Here is a 19,132-nt window from a genome sequence, read left to right as displayed (position 1 = left end):
TCTTTCCTCTAGCTAACTAATTAACCTTCAGAAAAATGATGTTAATTACTAGAAAATATATGTCTCTTCTTCTAGTCATCACGTTATTCTTCCATTTATCATCAGGAAAGAAGATTACTTACAATGTACTGAGTTACGGAGTCAAAGCTGACGGGAAGACTGATTCAACAAAAGCATTTCTGAATGCATGGGTTGCAGCTTGTGCTTCCACAAAGTCTGTCATGATATATGTACCACAAGGAAGGTATTTACTAGCAAGTGCTGCATTTTGGGGACAAAATTGCAAGAATAAAGATATTACAATAAAGATTGATGGTACCTTAGTGGCTCCCTCTGATTACAAAGTTATAGGTAATAATGGAAATTGGCTAAAGTTTGAGAAAGTCAATGGACTTAAAATTTCTGGTGGAACTTATGATGGTCAAGGTGCTGCTCTTTGGGCTTGTAAAACCTCTGGCAAAAGTTGTCCTTCCGGTGCAACGGTATGTTCCATCCTTTAAATTGTTCATAATTGTTACCCAGAATTACTAATGACGACAACAATAACATGATAGACTCCTGAATAGATTATTTATACATATAACATATATATATATATACACGATGTGTCGATGGCAAACGTCCTATCATAGTAAATTAAACAGACTATGATTAATGTATATGAACATACCTACTCGTATAATTACAGCAGAAGAGAATAAAAAGAAAATTTAAGGATATTTCAAACATGGAGAAGTAAAAGAGGGACGGAGGGAATAGTAACAAGAAAAAACAATTTGATTTCACAAATATTAACACATTCACATAAATTAGGACATAAGAAATATTTGTTAGAAAACAGTTTGATTTCACAATTAAAGGAATATTTATTTTCTTTAAAGTTGTTATGCAATGAAAGAGTTAGCACCCTATGCCAAGGAGGTCACGGGCCGAGGCGAATTCAAAATCTAAAGTTGGGTTGTTTTTAATATTGACTAATTTTTACATATATAATTACGCTAGATAAGAAAAATACTGGTTAAAATTGATTAATCATGTGAACTAAGCTCGCCCACCTCTTCATGCTGGGCTTAAACACATTTGCTGCACTTGAAACTCAACTGTCTATAAAATCTAATTTACTTATATATATATATACATATATCTTGTTTTGATTTTGATTTGTGTTTTTGTATTGGAAAAATGTTTGGTATGCAGACACTTGCCTTTTACATTTCCAACAACTTAGTGATAAGTGGATTGACTTCATTAAATAGCCAGATGTTCCATGTGGTTATAGATGGATGTCAAACTTCTAAGCTGCAGAAAATGAAAATTTCAGCATCAGCTATCAGCCCAAACACTGATGGGATTCACATAGAAACTTCTTCTGGCGACACCATTTTGAAAACTGCAATTGGTACTGGGGATGACTGTGTATCAATAGGCCCTGGCACCTCCAACTTGTGGATTGAAAATGTGTCTTGCGGCCCTGGCCACGGCATAAGGTACATTGACTAAAGCTCATGCATGCATATATAATTAAATTTGACTAGCTAAAAGATTTTTCCTTATTAGGTTTAAGTTATATATATTGACAATGTAAATATTTTTTCAGGTTTATTAGTATTCGTTTACTCTATCAGCATATAGAACTCAACTCCTCTTAATTTTTGCAGCATCGGAAGTCTTGGGTGGAGTATGCAAGAAGCAGGAGTTCAAAATATCACCGTGAAGACGACTACATTTAGAGGTACTCAAAATGGTTTGAGAATAAAGACATGGGCAAGGCTTAGCAATGGATTTGTGAAGGGTGTTCTATTTCAACATTCTGTGATGGTGAACGCCAGATATCCTATCTTAATTGACCAAGAATATTGCCCTGATCAGAAGAATTGCCCTGGCCAGGTAGTGCTCTTGCCTCAGTTAGAAATTAAATTGAACTTGCAATCTGATACAAAATCATGAGAAAAGTTCAATTTAATATGGATGTATACATTAGGCAGTAATTAACTCGTGCGTTTTTTGAATTCACAGGTATCAGGAGTTAAGATAAGTGATGTAACATATCAAGACATTCATGGAACATCGACATCCTAAGTTGCACTGAAACTTGCTTGTAGTAAGGCTAATCCCTGCAAAGGGATTAGACTAGAAGATGTAAATCTAACCTTTAAAAACCAACAAGCACAAGCATTGTGCTCTGTTAAATAATGTTGAGATAGTTAGATGTTGAGCTGTTAGTTGAAGATTTGTCACTGAGTTGGAAGTTAGTTACAAATTAGACTTTGAGTTTGTTAGTTTGTTGTAACAGAAATTAGTCACATAGTTAGCTTGAAGAACAAGATGACAGTGCTCTATATAAGAGCATGTGTAATGCATTGTATACATAGATAGATAATCAATGAAACTCTATTCTCTCTATTGCTGCTTCTTCTCTTCTTCATTCGCTTTACTTCGTAGATAGTTGAATGCAGATTGATAGAAGTTAACATGGTATCAGAGCATCGACCGTTGTAGCTCAAGCTCAATTGTTAAAGCCATGGTTAGTTAAGAGGGATCGCAAGAAGAAACCACTCAGATTTCACAAATAGATTACACTCATCCATTGTTTTTACAAACTTCAGATACACCAGGGGTTACATTGATTAGTTTGAAGTTGACAGGGCTAGAAAATTATACATTGTGGAGTAGATCAATAGCACTAGCTTTGCTGGGAAAGAATAAGATAGGTCTGATTGATGGAAGCTGCACTCGAATCATGTACAAGGGAGAATTGGCAAAACAATGGGATAGATGTAATGCTCTATGTTATATCCCGCATTTTGGTATATTTGGATAATTCGAGAAAATCGCGGAAAGTTTAAAACAAGGCCATATTTTTTTCGTTTAGCACACAAGTTGCTTATGAAAATTAGGAAGTGGAAATATCAAGAATGGCTAGGGAAAAAAAGGGAAATTAGCAATATGACTCATGAAAATATGGAGGAAGACTAAGGCCAAATTTGGAAATTGGAAAATAAAAATTTTATGAAGCAAAAAAAAAGAATGGATTTGATCACCACTTGGGCCTAGGTGGCCATCCATAGTAATGGCCAAAGCCCATATGGATTTGAAAAAAGAAGAAGAGAAAAAGGGTTCAAAAGATGACTTATTAGTCATCTTGATTTTTTTTATTTTCTAGAAGTTTCAAGAATGACTTATTAGTCATCTTGGTCTTATTTCCTAGAAGCTTCAAGGAGCTTGGAGAGCAAGAAGAAAGGGAGAAAATAAAAAGGGCCATTTGGCCATGTTCTAATAGGCAAGAATCTTGGAAAAATTTTCACCAAAAATTATTCTTTCTTAGCCAAACAACTAATTGGAGGGTCCTTAACAATGTGGAGTAGTTGTTGGAGCAAGAAAACAAGGCACAATTCTAGCCAAGTTGAAGAACTAAGTGGAAAAGGTAAGGTTTTAATCTTCTTTTATATGTTATGGATGGTTGGTATATGTTGTAGAGTGAAGAAATAGATGAAGTATATGAAAATATGTGTGTTGGTGTTGGCCGTGTATGTGTGAAGTTGTGTAGAAAGAATGGATTAATTTTATATAGTATGTGGTTGTAAGGTATAGAAATGGATGAAAAATTCATGAAAATATGCATGTAGTTGTTGTGGCCGAATATGGGGGTGGTTTGACAAGTAATGGTGAATTGATTCTATTTGACATTTGAGTGGTTGTTATGGATTCTATGTTTCTAATAAAAGCTTAATGGTTTTAGTGAAATTGTAGTAGTTGGAAACTTGTTTTAGAAGTTATGTAAATTGAATATAATGTTCTTGCATATATGGAAGCTAATATTGTTAGTATGATGTGGTTAGTGTGTAAATTATTGGGTTGTGGTAATTGAATTTGAAAGAAGGGATTAGATTGTTATTGTTCTTATTGAAATTGGAAGGTCTTGGAGGAAGTAGTATATTGATTTGGTATGGTTGTTGGTAAATTGACCGAGTTGAAATCTCAGATTGTTGTTGATAAAATTGGCCGAGTTAGATTTTCAGAGATAGTGTATTTACAGGGGAAGTGCTGTCGAAATTTCGGTAGATAAAATGTTAGTTTAGAATGAGGTTCTTGGATACCTATAGCTAATGTTGGAATTCATTAATCTTGGTATAGATTTTGGGAAGGCCAAGAGTTAAGTGGGATTGACTAAGGAAGCGGACAAGGTATGTAAAGCTAACCGTTCCTTCTTTTGGCATGTCTTTGGCATAAGTATGTAACGCTTACCCTTTTCTTTCAAGGCATGATCCCGATGTTATGGTTTCATAAGTGCTTCCATATTTTCTTTGTTTTCAAAATTTAGGTGTCAATGGTCCCAGGGGAATGACTACTTTTTCTATAACCCGTCAATATTTTCCAAAATATCTATAGCTTTTCAAGACAAAGGTTTACAGTATTACAAGCTTTTATGATAGTAACGATAGATATGTTTTACAACGACATTGATGGCGTCGAGAATGAGAATATGTTATAATGGCTATGATAAGAACGGATTCATGTCTAAAAGGTTCTTGATATTACTCTCTTCTTGATTTTTAAATAATAGTCTCATCTTATAACAATTATTCCTTCAAGGTGAGACGAAGCGACCATGATTAATCCATAATATAATTGGAGGTTACCGATCTTCCATCACTCCGATAAATATGCGACTTTCGTTGGGCTCTCGTGCATGCTTTCTATATGTATATGTATATGTATATGGGGGATATGGGGAGGTGTATATGTGGCACTATAGACGCATTTCCACCTGATCAGTTGGAGTAATTTTCATCCCGGACGCGGGACATATGTGGGCGATATGACATGTTCTATTTTCCATGTATATGAAAAATAAATATTTTTAAAGGGAAATACAAACATGCTTGGCATCCAGCCTAAAAGGCACTCATATGTACAGGTTACTCTCTTATCTCACTTTATGTTCTATGATTCTATGATACGGTTGTTCATACCTTATGTTTGTTATTATGATAATTTTCATGCCTTACATACTCGGTACATTACTCGTACTGAAGTACCTTCTTGTGGACGCTGCATTTCATGCCACGCAGGTAGGCAGGCGGACGAGTTCGATCCTTAGGAGCTCCACTTGCAGTACACCAAGAGCGCTTCAGTTATTTCGGAGCTTCATTTTATCGGTACTACTTTTTTGTATATATTTGGGCACGACAGAAACCAGCCCTCCTTGTGGTCATATGTATCTTGTTTAGAGGCTCGTAGATAGATATGTACAGCTAGATGTTTTGCAACTTTATTCGGCGCTATGTAATATGTTAGCAAAGTCTGTTGACGCATGGTTATAATTATGCTATTAATAATGGTATCTCTCATTCGGCCCATTCAGTAGTAAGAATAGGATACGTATAATAGGTGCTTGGAATAACACTATCGGGTACCGTCACAGCCCTAGTTGGGTTATGACAAAGTGGTATCAGAGCAGGCGATCCTTGGGGTTGTCTACGAGCCGTGTCCGATAGAGTCATGTTTATGGGTGTGAAGCGCGCCACTCTTATAAACAAGAGGATGCAGGGGCATTTAGGAAATATGATCTTCTTTGTACTCTAGATCGTGCGATAGAGCTATGTTACTAGGTTTCTATGTCCTCCTCTTAATTGTGTGTTATGGTTTCAGTAATGCCGGTGAAGAGGAAAGCTATGGCGGCCCTAATGGGAAAGATGGTGAATGGGAGAAGAGTTGAGTGAGAGCTACCAGCGGAGGTAGAAGAAGGCGAGTCTCATAACGAAGCTTCTCCCCAGATTTCTTATGCTCTCCCCGGGTCAGCAGAGTAAGAAGGAGCTCCAGCTCCAGCCCCAGTACCTCTAGTTCCGCTGCCAACAGCTTCGGGCCAGCAGATAACAGAGGCTATTCAGTTGCTGACACAGTTAGTTATCGCACAAGCTCAACGGCAAGGTAAGGTCCAGGGAGATAGGACGGTGAGTGCGAGAGCCTGAGATTTTATCAACCTGAAACCACCGGAATTTTATGGATCAAAACTAGAGGAAGACACGCAAGGTTTCATAGATGAGATGCTAAGAACATTGAGGTTAATACATGCTTCAGATACCGAGTCAGTGGAGTTAGCTTCATATAGATTGCGGGATATGGCAGTCCAGTGGTATAATAATTGAATATCTTCACGGGGAGCAAATGCACCTCCCCCGGTGTGGCAGGAGTTCAGTATTGCATTCCTGCGACATTACTTACCACTGGAGATTTGACGGGCTCGAGCTGATATGTTCTTGAATCTTAAGCAAGGAAATATGGGCATTCGGGAATATAGCCTCTATTTTAACTCCTTGGCCAGGTATGCCCCAGCCATGGTGGCTGATATGGGAGATTGTGTACATCGATTTGTGAGTGGGTTGGGGCCATATTTAGTTAAGGAGTGCTTGACGGCTTCACTCTAGGATGGGATGACTATTGCTCGTATCCAGGCCCACGCCCAAAACCTAGAGGAACAACACCAGCCATAAAGAGGTGAACGTTATTCAGATGGAGGTTCTAGAAAAAGAGGTAGATTTTTCGAAATTATAAATGAGTACAAAGGGAGACAGGCACAACAGCATTTCGGGTATTCAGGCCAATCAGCGGCCAGCGCACCTCCTCGATTTGCGAATAGAACATTTGACCGTCCTACCTATTCAGGACCAGAATAGGGTTCTATAGTTTTAGGGTCCAATAGAGCTAATTTTAACAAGATAGGGCAACCCCCACTACGGTGTCCTCGGTGTGGCAGGCCACACGTTGGGCGATGCTACCTAGATACAGGTGCATGTTTTGCCTATGGTCGGACAAGCCATTTAATGCGTGATTGCCCACTAAGGTATGAAGGAGACAGAGCCCAGCCCGTCTGATCGGCAGTTGGTTCATCATCGACTGTGCGCCCTCCTGGACAGACTTCTCAGGCTTCAGCGAGCCATAGACGAGGTAGAGTAAGAGGGGCACCCAGCTCAGCCGGTCCTCCATATCGTATATATGCATTGGCAGGACGGTAGGATCCTGAACCTTCCTCAAACGCGACTACAGGTACACTACCGATATTTTTTTTTGATATGTATGTGGTAATTGATTTAGGTTCCCCTTTATCGTATACTGCTCTCTGTATTGTTGAATGTATTGGGAATTGTAAAGTCTAGGACAAAAGGTACTCCTATACATAGGTGAAGGGTGAATACTGGGATTACGAAGGCTAAAATGGTAATTAAAGGGGAAAGATGCATTACGAGATTGTTTCGGAAGTTGTTAAGACCCTGACCTACTCCAGATTACGTGATAAAGGTCGTACGAGAGAGTGGAGGCAAATATACTGGTACTAAGACACCGAAATACATTAAAGTTTCGAGGTTAAGCATGCTAGGGTGAGGACAATTTTAGGATGGGTGACCCCTTGGGAAGTGGACTGAAAATTTCATAACGGTAGGTATAGGAGAAGAATATGGAATTAGGGCTACCTAACGTAAGTTGGGGTATGTAAAGTGGTTAGAAAATCTGTAGGGGTCATGTAGGCTGAGATAGACTAGATTGGTGAAAAGGAAGGAAGTGCGACATGGCTTTCGGATTAAAGTAAGTTAGAATAGTGTCTGGAAATGTCTATGAGTGAAATAGTTGTATATATATATATATACGACATCTCATTAGTGACTGATTGATTGATAAGTGAATTCCAGTAGTAAGTGTTACGATATATAGAAGGTCCTAACCGGACGGAGTTCACGAGGAAGAGTAAAGGACATAGGTGCAAATGTTACAAGGTAAAACTGATACTGGATCCACATTAGTTAAGGCTAGAAAGTCCTAACACAGTGGTATTCGGGAAAAGAAAGAAAGTGGGTATGTAGAGAGTAAGGAGCTTTTAAAATAGATGTGTTAAACGGTTATATATGACATCTATAAAGGAGACTTTCCCGACGTATTATACTACACCATAAAGCCGGTTTAACATTCGAGGAAGAATGTTCTAAAGGGGGGAGGATGTTATATCCCGCATTTTGGTATTTTTGGATAATTCGAGAAAATCGCGGAAAGTTTAAAACAAGGCCATATTTTTTTCGTTTAGCACACAAGTTGCTTATGAAAATTAGGAAGTGGAAATATCAAGAATGGCTAGGGAAAAAAGGGAAATTAGCAATATGACTCATGAAAATATGGAGGAAGACTAAGGCCAAATTCGGAAATTGGAAAATAAAATTTTTATGAAGCAAAAAAAAAAATGGATTTGATCACCACTTGGGCCTAGGTGGCCATCCATAGTAATGGCCAAAGCCCATATGGATTTGAAAAAAAAAAGAAGAGAAAAAGGGTCCAAAAGATGACTTATTAGTCATCTTGATTTTTTTTATTTTCTAGAAGTTTCAAGAATGACTTACTAGTCATCTTGGTCTTATTTCCTAGAAGCTTCAAGGAGCTTGGAGAGCAAGAAGAAAGGAAGAAAATAAAAAGGGTCATTTGGCCATGTTCTAATAGGCAAGAATCTTGGAAAAATTTTCACCAAAAATTATTCTTTCTTAGCCAAACAACTAATTGGAGGGTCCTTAACAATGTGGAGTAGTTGTTGGAGCAAGAAAACAAGGCACAATTCTAGCCAAGTTGAAGAACTAAGTAGAAAAGGTAAGGTTTTAATCTTCTTTTATATGTTATGGATGGTTGGTATATGTTGTAGAGTGAAGAAATAGATGAAGTATATGAAAATATGTGTGTTGGTGTTGGCCGTGTATGTGTGAAGTTGTGTAGAAAGAATGGATTGATTTTATATAGTATGTGGTTGTAAGGTATAGAAATGGATGAAAAATTCATGAAAATATGCATGTAGTTGTTGTGGCCAAATATGGGGGTGGTTTGACAAGTAATGGTGAATTGATTCTATTTGACATTTGAGTGGTTGTTATGGATTCTATGTTTCTAATAAAAGCTTAATGGTTTTAGTGAAATTGTAGTAGTTGGAAACTTGTTTTAGAAGTTATGTAAATTGAATATAATGTTCTTGCATATATGGAAGCTAATATTGTTAGTATGATGTGGTTAGTGTGTAAATTATTGGGTTGTGGTAATTGAATTTGAAAGAAGGGATTAGATTGTTATTGTTCTTATTGGAATTAGAAGGTCTTGGAGGAAGTAGTATATTGATTTGGTATGGTTGTTGGTAAATTGACCGAGTTGAAATCTCAGATTGTTATTTATAAAATTGGCCGAGTTAGATTTTCAGAGATGGTGTATTTACAGGGAAAGTGCTGTCGATGTTTCGGTAGACAAAATGTTAGTTTAGAATGAGCTTCTTGGATACCTATAGCTAATGTTGGAATTCATTAATCTTGGTATAGATTTTGGGAAGGCCAAGAGTTAAGTGGGATTGATTAAGGAAGCGGACAAGGTATGTAAAGCTAACCGTTCCTTCTTTTGGCATGTCTTTGGCATAAGTATATAAGGCTTACCCTTTTCATTCAAGGCATGATCCCGATGTTATGGTTTCATAAGTGCTTCCATATTTTCTTTGTTTTGAAAAATTAGGTGTCAATGGTCCCAGGGGAATGACTACTTTTTCTATAACCCGTCAATATTTTTCAAAATGTCTATAGCTTTCCAAGACAAAGATTTACAGTATTACAAGCTTTTATGATAGTAATGATAGGTATGTTTTACAACGACATTGATGACGTCGAGAATGAGAATATGTTATAATGGCTATGATAAGAACGGATTCATGTCTAAAAGGTTCTTGATATTATTCTCGTCTTGATTTTTAAATAATAGACTCATCTTATAACAATTGTTCCTTCAAGGTGAGATGAAGCGACCATGACTAATCCATATTATAATCAAAGGTTACCGACCTTCCATAACTCTGATAAATATATGACTTTCGTTGGGATCTCGTCCATGCTCTCTATATGTATATGAATATGTATATGGGGTATATGGGGAGGTGTATATGTGGCGCTATAGATGCATTTCCACCTGATCATTGGAGTAATTTTCATCCCGGACGCGGGACATATGTGGGCGATATGACATGTTCTATTTTCCATGTAAATGAAAAATAAATGTTTTTAAAGGAAAATACAAGCATGCATGGCATCCGGCCTAAAAGGAACTCATATGTATAGGTTACTCTCTTATCTCACTTTATGTTCTATGATTCTATGATACGGTTGTTCATACCTTATGTTCGTTATTATGCTGATTTTCATGCCTTACATACTCGGTACATTACTTGTACTGAAGTCCCTTCTTGTGGACGCTGCATTTCATGCCACGCAGGTAGGCAGGCGGACGAGTTCGATCCTTAGGAGCTCCACTTGCAGTACACCAAGAGCGCTCCAATTGTTTCGTAGCTTCATTTTATCGGTACTACTTTTGTGTATATATTTGGGCACGACAGAAACCAGCCCTCCTTGTGGTCATATGTATCTTGTTTAGAGGCTCGTAGACAGATATGTACAGCTAGATGTTTTGAAACTTTGTTCAGCGCTATGTAATATGTTAGCAAAGTCTGTTGACGCATGGTTATAATTATGCTATTAACAATGGTATCTCTCATTCGGCCCACTCAGTAGTAAGAATAGGATACGTATAATAGGTGCTTGGAATAACACTATCGGGTACCCATCACAACCCTAGTTGGGTCGTGACAAAGTGGTATCAGAGCAGGCGGTCCTTGGGGTTGTCTACGAGCCGTGTCCGATAGAGTCCTGTTTATGGGTGTGAAGCGCGCCACACTTATAAACAAGAGGATGCAGGGGCATTTAGGAAATATGATCTTCTTTGTACTCTAGATCGTGTGATAGAGCTATGTTACCAGGTTTCTATGTCCTCCTCTTAATTGTGTGTTATGGTTTCAGTAATGCCGGTGAAGAGGAAAGCTATGGCGGCCCTAATGGGAAAGATGGTGGATGGGAGAAGAGTTGAGCGAGAGCTACCAGCGGAGGTAGAAGAAGGCGAGTCTCATAACGAAGCTTCTCCCCAGACTTCTTATGCTCTCCCCGGGTCGGTAGAGCAAGAAGGAGCTCCAGCTCCAGCCCCAGTACCTCCAGTTCCGCTGCCAACAGCTTCGGGCCAGTAGATAACAGAGGCTATTCAGTTGCTGAACCAGTTAGTTGCCGCACAAGCTCAGCGGCAAGGTGAGTGCCAGGGAAATAGGATGGTGAGTGCGAGAGCCCAAGATTTTATCAACCTGAAACCACCGGAATTTTATGGATCAAAACAAGAAGAAGACCCGCAAGGTTTCATAGATGAGATGCTGAGAACACTGAGGATAATACATGCTTCAGATACCGAGTCAGTGGAGTTAGCTTCATATAGATTGCGGGATGTGGCAGTCCAGTGGTATAATAATTGGATATCTTCACGGGGAGCAAATGCACCTCCCTCAATATAGCAGGAGTTCACTGAAGCATTCCTGCGACATTACTTACCAGCAGAGATTTGACGGGCTCCAGCTGATATGTTCTTGAATCTTAAGCAAGGAAATATAATGTGGTTAGTGTGTAAATTATTGGGTTGTGGTAATTGAATTTGAAAGAAGGGATTAGATTGTTATTGTTCTTATTGGAATTGGAAGGTCTTGGAGGAAGTAGTATATTGATTTGGTATGGTTGTTGGTAAATTTACTGAGTTGAAATCTCGGATTGTTGTTGATAAAATAGGCCGAGTTAGATTCTCGGGGATGGTGTATTTACAAGGGAAGTGCTGTCGAAATTTCGGTAGATAAAATGTTAGTTTAGAATGAGGTTCTTGGATACCTATAGCTAATGTTGGCATTCATTAATCTTGGTATAGATTTTGGGAAGGCCAAGAGTTAAGTTGAATTGATTAAGGAAGCGGACAAGGTATGTAAAGTTAACCATTCCTTCTTTTGACATGTCTTTGGTATAAGTATGTAAGGCTTACCCTTTTCTTTCAAGGCATGATCCCGATGTTATGGTTTCATAAGTGCTTCCATATTTTCTTTGTTTTCAAAAGATAGGTGTCAATGGTCCCAGGGGAATGACTACTTTTTCTATAACCCGTAAATATTTTCCAAAATGTCTATAGCTTTTCAAGACAAAGGTTTACAGTATTACAAGCTTTTATGATAGTAACGATAGATATATTTTACAACAACATTGATGACGTCGAGAATGAGAATATGTTATAATGGCTATGATAAGAACGGATTCATGTCTAAAAGGTTCTTGATATTACTCTCTTCTTGATTTTTAAATAATAGTCTCATCTTATAACAATTATTTCTTCAAGGTGAGACGAAGCGACCATGATTAATCTATAATATAATCAGAGGTTACCGACCTTCCGTCACTCTGATAAATATGTGACTTTCGTTGGGCTCTCGTGCATGCTATCTATATGTATATGGGGGATATGGGGAGATGTATATGTGGCGCTATAGATGCATTCCCACCTGATCAGTTGGAGTAATTTTCATCCTAGATGCGGGACATATATGGGCGATATGACATGTTCCATTTTCCATGTATATGAAAAAGAAATGTTTTTAAAGGAAAAGACAAGCATGCATGGCATCCGGCCTAAAAGGCACTAATATGTACAGGTTACTCTCTTATCTCACTTTATGTTCTATGATTCTATGATACGGTTATTCATACCTTATGTTCGTTATTATGCTGATTTTCATGCCTTACATACTCGGTACATTACTCATACTGAAGTCCCTTCTTTTGGACGTTGCATTTCATGCCAAGCAGATAGGAAGGCGGATGAGTTCGGTCCTTAGGAGCTCCACTAGCAGTATACCAAAAGCGCTCCTATTATTTCGTAGCTTCATTTTATTGGTTCTACTTTTGTATATATATTTGGGCACGGCAGAATCCGACCCTCCTTGTGATCATATGTATCTTGTTTAGAGGTTTGTAGACAGATATGTACAGCTAGATGTTTTGCAACTTTGTTCGTCGTTATGTAATATGTTAGCAAAGTATGTTGACGCATGGTTATAATTATGCTATTAACAATGGTATCTCTCATTCGGCCCACTCAGTAGTAAGAATAGGATACGTATCGTAGGTGCTCGGAATAACACTTTCGGTTACCCGTCGCGGCCCTAGTTGGGTCGTGACACTCTAGTCCTTGCATGAATTAGTGGAGTGGTTGCACCAGAGTTATTCTCTAGTATAGTACTTGCCTCAACTGCAAAGAAAGTGTGGGATGAGTTTAAAGAGAGATTTCACAAATCAAACCTCACTAGGATCTATCAATTGTGGAAAGAAATTGCCATGATGACACAAGGTACAGATTCAATCACTGGCTATTAATTTAAGTTGAAGGATTATTGGGATGAACTATAGCTATTAGCACCTTAGCCTTCTATGTGTGAGGGTATAGAATCAGGTGAATACATATTGCATTTGAATAATCAAATATTTCTACAATTCCTAATGGGATTAAATGAGACTTACAGCCATGTAAGGAGTGATATTCTTCTTAGAACACCAATTTTAAGTGTGAATCAAGCATACTCTGTAGTAGTACAAGAAGATAGTCAAAGTAAACTAGGAGTAGTTGATCTCACTAAAGATTTCTTGAGTTTGCTGGCTATAAGTAGAGATGGTAATTTTAGATCTAAAAAGCCTATGAGTTGTGGAACTATAGGTACTATTCCTGGTACTATATGGGATCACTATGGATATAAAGGTCATTTAAAGAAGAATTGTTATAGGTTAGTTGGCTATCCTCCTAATTTTAAAAGTAAGAAACATCTAGCAACACAAGGAGGAAATAATATAGGACCAAGTAATCTAGGAAGGAACTATCCACAAGCACATCATACTGCTATAACTGAAGCTGGAGGTGAAAGAAGCTTTGGATCATCAGGTGGAGTTCACTATCTTTCAGAGGAGCAATATTAGTACTACATAAACTTGAAGGGAAAACACAAGAATAACAGTCACAAGATCACACAGGTGAATATCATTGCATTTTTTTAAGTATATCATCTTTGTTATCACAAGTACAACAATGTGAGTGGATTGTAGACTTGGGAGTTTCTCATCATATGACACCACTTAGGAAAGTGTTGAATAATCTTAAAGCTATTGACAGACAACAAAATAACGGAGTTCAGGTTCCTACAGGAGATAAGTGTAATATAACACACACAAGGGAAACAATTATTTTTAAAAGTCACAAACTCAAAGATGTCGTATATGTGCCTGATTTCAAGTTCAACTTATTATCAGTATCCAAGATAACTAAGGAGATTTGTTGTTTAGTCAACTTTTATCCATAATTTTGCATATTTCAGGATCTCTACAGTGGCAAGGTGTTAGGGATTGGTAGAGAATATGATGGATTGTACTGGCTGAAGGAGGAAGAACCAGTCACAGTATGAGCATTAATAAAGGATCAGTCAGACTCAGCCTTATGGCATAACAGGCTTGAACATCCTTCTATAGAGGTATTCAATAGCATTGGTGACTTAGAAATAAAAATGTGTAAAGAACAACAATAGCTTGGCATAGTCTGTATTATGGCTAAACAAAGTAGGCTCAAGTTTCCCCTCAGTACATCTAAAACTATTGGTTGTTTCCATCTATTACATATTGATGTATGGGGACCTTTCAAGGTTCCCACCTATGATAGAAAGCACTATTTTGTGACTATTGTAGATGACTTCAGTAGATACACGTGTATTGTTTAATACAGTCTAAATGTGAAGTGATTATTGTGTTGAAATATTTTTTGTATAAATTAAAAAAATAGTATGCTGTCCATGTCAAAATTCTGAGATCTGATAATGGAAAAGAGTTCATCAATATCAGTTGTCATGAATTATTTTTCTCTTTGGGGATTATGCATCAAAGTAGTTTCCCCTATACCCCTCAGTAAAATGGACTTGTGGAAAGAAAATACAGACACATTTTGGAGGTTGCAAAAGCCTTAAAGTTTCAAAGTAGGATCCCCATAGGTTTTGGGTGATTGTGTGAAAACAACTGTTTATCTTATCAACAAGTTACTATCCAATGTTTCGTAAGGAAAGTCACTATTTGAGGTCGTACATGGCAAACGTGCAATCCTAGATCATCTCAGGGTCTTTGGTTGTCTTTGTTTTGCTACAATGTTACCTAGAGGGAACAAGATTGATTTTAGAGTAAGAAAGACTGTCCTACTTGGCTATGAAGAAACACAAAAAGGTTATAGATTGTTTGGCATGGAAGCTAGTACTTTTCTAGTTAGTAGGGATGTCAGCTTTAGGGAATCTATATTTCCTTTTAAGGGGGCTAAGACAGATCTTGATGACATTTTCTGTCCTGCCCTACACAATACATACATGAGCATGCTTTGCCACTTGCAATTGATAGAGAACAGGCTATGCAGGAGGAGACTAATAAGACTTTACCAATAGAAAGAGTAAATATTGTTAAATCTTCAATAGTATCAGCAGAGCTAATTGAAGTTGTGATAGAAGTGTCAGACAATGCAGAAAATATGATAAATGATACCACATTTCTAGAAGAGGTTATAGAAGTAGATCCTCTTCATGGTACACCAGCAGAACCAAAAGTAAGAAAATCAGTACTAGAACAGCTAAATCTCCTATATAGATGCAGGATTATGTAGTATCTAAAAAGACAGTCAGTCGGGCATCTGTGTTTCCCATTTCTGATTTCATTTCCTATACCAATTTATGTCCTAACTATCAAGCATACTTAAGTGCATTTTTAGCTGCACTTGAATCTCAATTATTCCAAGAGGCTTCTAAAGATCAGAGGTGGGTTTTCGCAATGGAGCAAGAGATACATGCCTTGGAAAAGAATCATACTTGGAATATTATTGATCTTCCAATAGATAAGCAAGCTATAGGTTCTAAATGGGTATATAAAATTAAGTACAAGTCTAATGGTAAAATTGAGAGGTTTAAAACTAGACTAGTGGCAAAAGGATACAATCAAAAGGAAGGGTTGGATTTCCATGATACTTTTTTACTAGTGGCAAAAATGGTGTCTATTAGAACTATGATAAGTTTAGTTGAATCTAAGAATTGGATTATCTGACAAATGGATGTAAGCAATGCATTCTTACAGGGGGACTTATATGAATAGGTCTACATGTATATGCCACAAGGATTCTGTAAAAAGGGAGACAAAAAGTTCTGCAAGCTTGTCAAATCTCTATATGGATTGAAAAAAGCCTCAAAGAAGTGGAATATCAAACTTACATATGCACTGGTCAATGCAAGGTATTCACAAAGTGCATATGACCATTCTCTATTTATAAAGAAGGCAGGAGTGGACATTTCTATTATACTAGTGTATGTGGATGATTTATTAATAATAGGTAGCATACCTGAACTGATTGAAGATGCTAAAAGGACCTTGCATACTCACTTCAAAGTTAAGGACTTAGGAACTTTGAGATACTTTCTTGGCATTGAAGTCATGAGATCTGGGAAGGGAATACTCCGCAATCAAAGGAAAGATAGCTTGGAGTTAATTTCAAAAGTAGGACTCATTGGTGCAAGACCATCTCCTACACCATTAGAAGCAAATCATAAGCTCACAATAGTAGATTATGATGATCATATGGGAAACAAAGTTGATCTTAAAGTAGAATACTTGGTTGGGTATCAAAAATTGATTGGAAAATTAATCTATCTCACCATCACTAGGCCATACATATGTTTTACTGTCCAAGTACTTAGTCAGTTCATGCAAAGTCCTAAACAATCTCATTTGGATGCAGCTATGAGAGTGGTGAGATATTTAAAAGGATCACCAGATCTTGGTTTATTTTTCCCATCCAATACAATATCAGAGTTACCTATATATTGTGACTCTAATTGGGCAGCCTGTCCTAATACTAGAAGGATAGTCACAGGATATGTAGTGAAGTTAAGGGGTGCTCTTTTGTCTTGGAAATCAAAGAAGCAGCAAACAGTTAGTAGAAGCTCAGCTGAAAGTTGAGTATAGGAGCATGGCAATGGCAGTGGATGAAATGAATTGGGTGTATCGGCCCCTACAAGAATTAAACTGTAATGTTCCTACTCCTGTTACATTGTAATTTGAAAATCAAGAAGCCATACACATAGCTTTTAATCCTATATTCCATGAAATAGCCAAACACATAGAGATTGATTGTCATTTTGTTAGAAAAATGATCGAGAGTGGCTTGGTTCAACCGCAGTTTATTCCCATAGCTTCACAAATTACACATGTGTTAACTAAGAGTTTGGGTGTTGCTCAGCATAAGTTACTGGTTTTCAAGATTGGTATGTTCAATGCTTTCGGCACACTAGCTTGAGGGGGTGTGTTAAATAATGTTGAGATAGTTAGATGCTAAGCTGGAAGTTAGTTGAAGATTAGTTGTTGAGTTGGAAGTTAGTTACAAATTAGACTTTGAATTTGTTAGTTTGTTATAACAAAAATTAGTTACATAGTTAGCTTGAAGAACAAGTTGACAGTGCTCTATATAAGAGCATGTGTAATGCATTGTATACATAGATTGATAATCAATGAAACTCTGTTCTCTCTACTGCTACTTCTTCTCTTCTTCATCCTCTTTACTTAGTAGATAGTTCATTGCAGATTGATAAAAGTTAACATGCTCCAATGTTGCTGGAACTTCCTATGGTGTAAATAAACCAGAAAGTTGTTTGTAATTTAACTAGATTTGGTATATATTCGTTTTGGCTACACAGATTGAGATAGAAAATTGGGTCACTTTTTTTTATGGTTGACCTAGTATATATTCAAAGGTCATACTCTAATTTTATTGATGCTAGTTTGTGTGAATTAGCTTTTTTTATTTCTTATTAATGAAATTTATCATTAGGTTGGTTGCCTAATGATTGTTTTTATTAATGAAATGAACCTAAAAATTGTTGGCTAAATCATGCTAAAAAATATGAGCTAGCTAAAATAAGAAAATTAGTAATGCAAGAAAAACATCACACAAGGTAAATATAAAAATTTAAACTTAAGCTAAGTATTTCTCTAGTAAATCAGTCTTCTGTAACTTGTCTTCCTTTACTCTGCATTTTAGTTTGATGATTAGAATTAGTAACTTATCAGTTCAGCTCCTCTATAAACCATGTACCTCCTTTCCGTTCTTTTCTTTCGACTCTTTGTGTTTATTATTAGAGAGAAGAAGCATCACAACTAAAGTTTGATATAATAATAAATAATGAAAATAAATTAGACACGAAAATTTTACGTGGAAACTCTTCAAACAGATAGAGGAGAAAAACCACGGGGTAGAAGGATTTTACTATGATAATATGGGAGTACACTGCTCTCATATACAAGGATAAAAACAATAATAAAAACTTTTCTCTTGTATAAGGAATAACTCACTAAAGAGGACACTCAAGACTATAATATTTATCTTGGTGTATAACTCTCTTTGTATTCTTACTCTTTTAGATTTTTGTGGGATGATCTAAATGAGGACAAGAGGTCCTCTATTTATAGGAAATTGGAAATGCGTAAAATACGCGCTTTCATGTAAAATACCCATTTTCTTGTCAAAAGTTGCTAAAGGAGGCAACAACTTTTGAAACACGTAAAATACGCATTTTCTTCTTGAAAGGTGCATGTGCACCTCCCATTTTGACTTTCTTGCATTCTTCCACTTGAAAATTTAATTGAGAATCAATTAGGTCTTCACACCATCCTTTATACCCAATTACTGCAATGTTACATTTCTGCTAGGCCAATAGAAGATCAACACCATATAAACTTGTTACTATTGATCGGCTTCGTAAACATATCTGTTAGGTTGTCATTAGTGTGAATTTTTTGAATATCCACACTGTCTTCTTCCACCTTCTCATGAAAAAAGTAATACAGAACTCGTATGTGCTTTGTCCTTGAATGAAATATCGGATTCTTTGCAAGATGCAAAGTGCTATGACTGTCACAAAATAGAGCAACCTTCTCTTATTTGTGCCTGAGCTCCTCCAGTAATATCTGCATCTATATTTCCTCTTTGCTAGCTTGTGTAGCTGCTACATATTCTGCTTCCATCATAGATATAGCCATGATAGACTGTAGTTTTGAAACCCGGCTTACAGCTCCTCCAGCAAGAGTATACAGATAACCTGTGGTGGAATTGCTTTTATCAAGAACACCTGCATAATATGAACCAGCATAACCTTTAAAAG

The 19,132-nt window shown here is 37.0% G+C and overlaps 1 pseudogene; it reads left to right on the top strand.

The window, feature by feature from the left end:
* Positions 1-35: 35 nt before the first annotated feature.
* LOC129871117 (polygalacturonase-like) lies at positions 36-17,629 on the top strand (annotated as a pseudogene).
* The last annotated feature ends 1,503 nt before the right edge of the window (positions 17,630-19,132 follow it).

Source organism: Solanum dulcamara, chromosome 10, assembly GCF_947179165.1.
Source record: "Solanum dulcamara chromosome 10, daSolDulc1.2, whole genome shotgun sequence".
NCBI lineage: Eukaryota > Viridiplantae > Streptophyta > Magnoliopsida > Solanales > Solanaceae > Solanum > Solanum dulcamara.
This window is presented reverse-complemented; position numbering and strand designations above follow the sequence as displayed.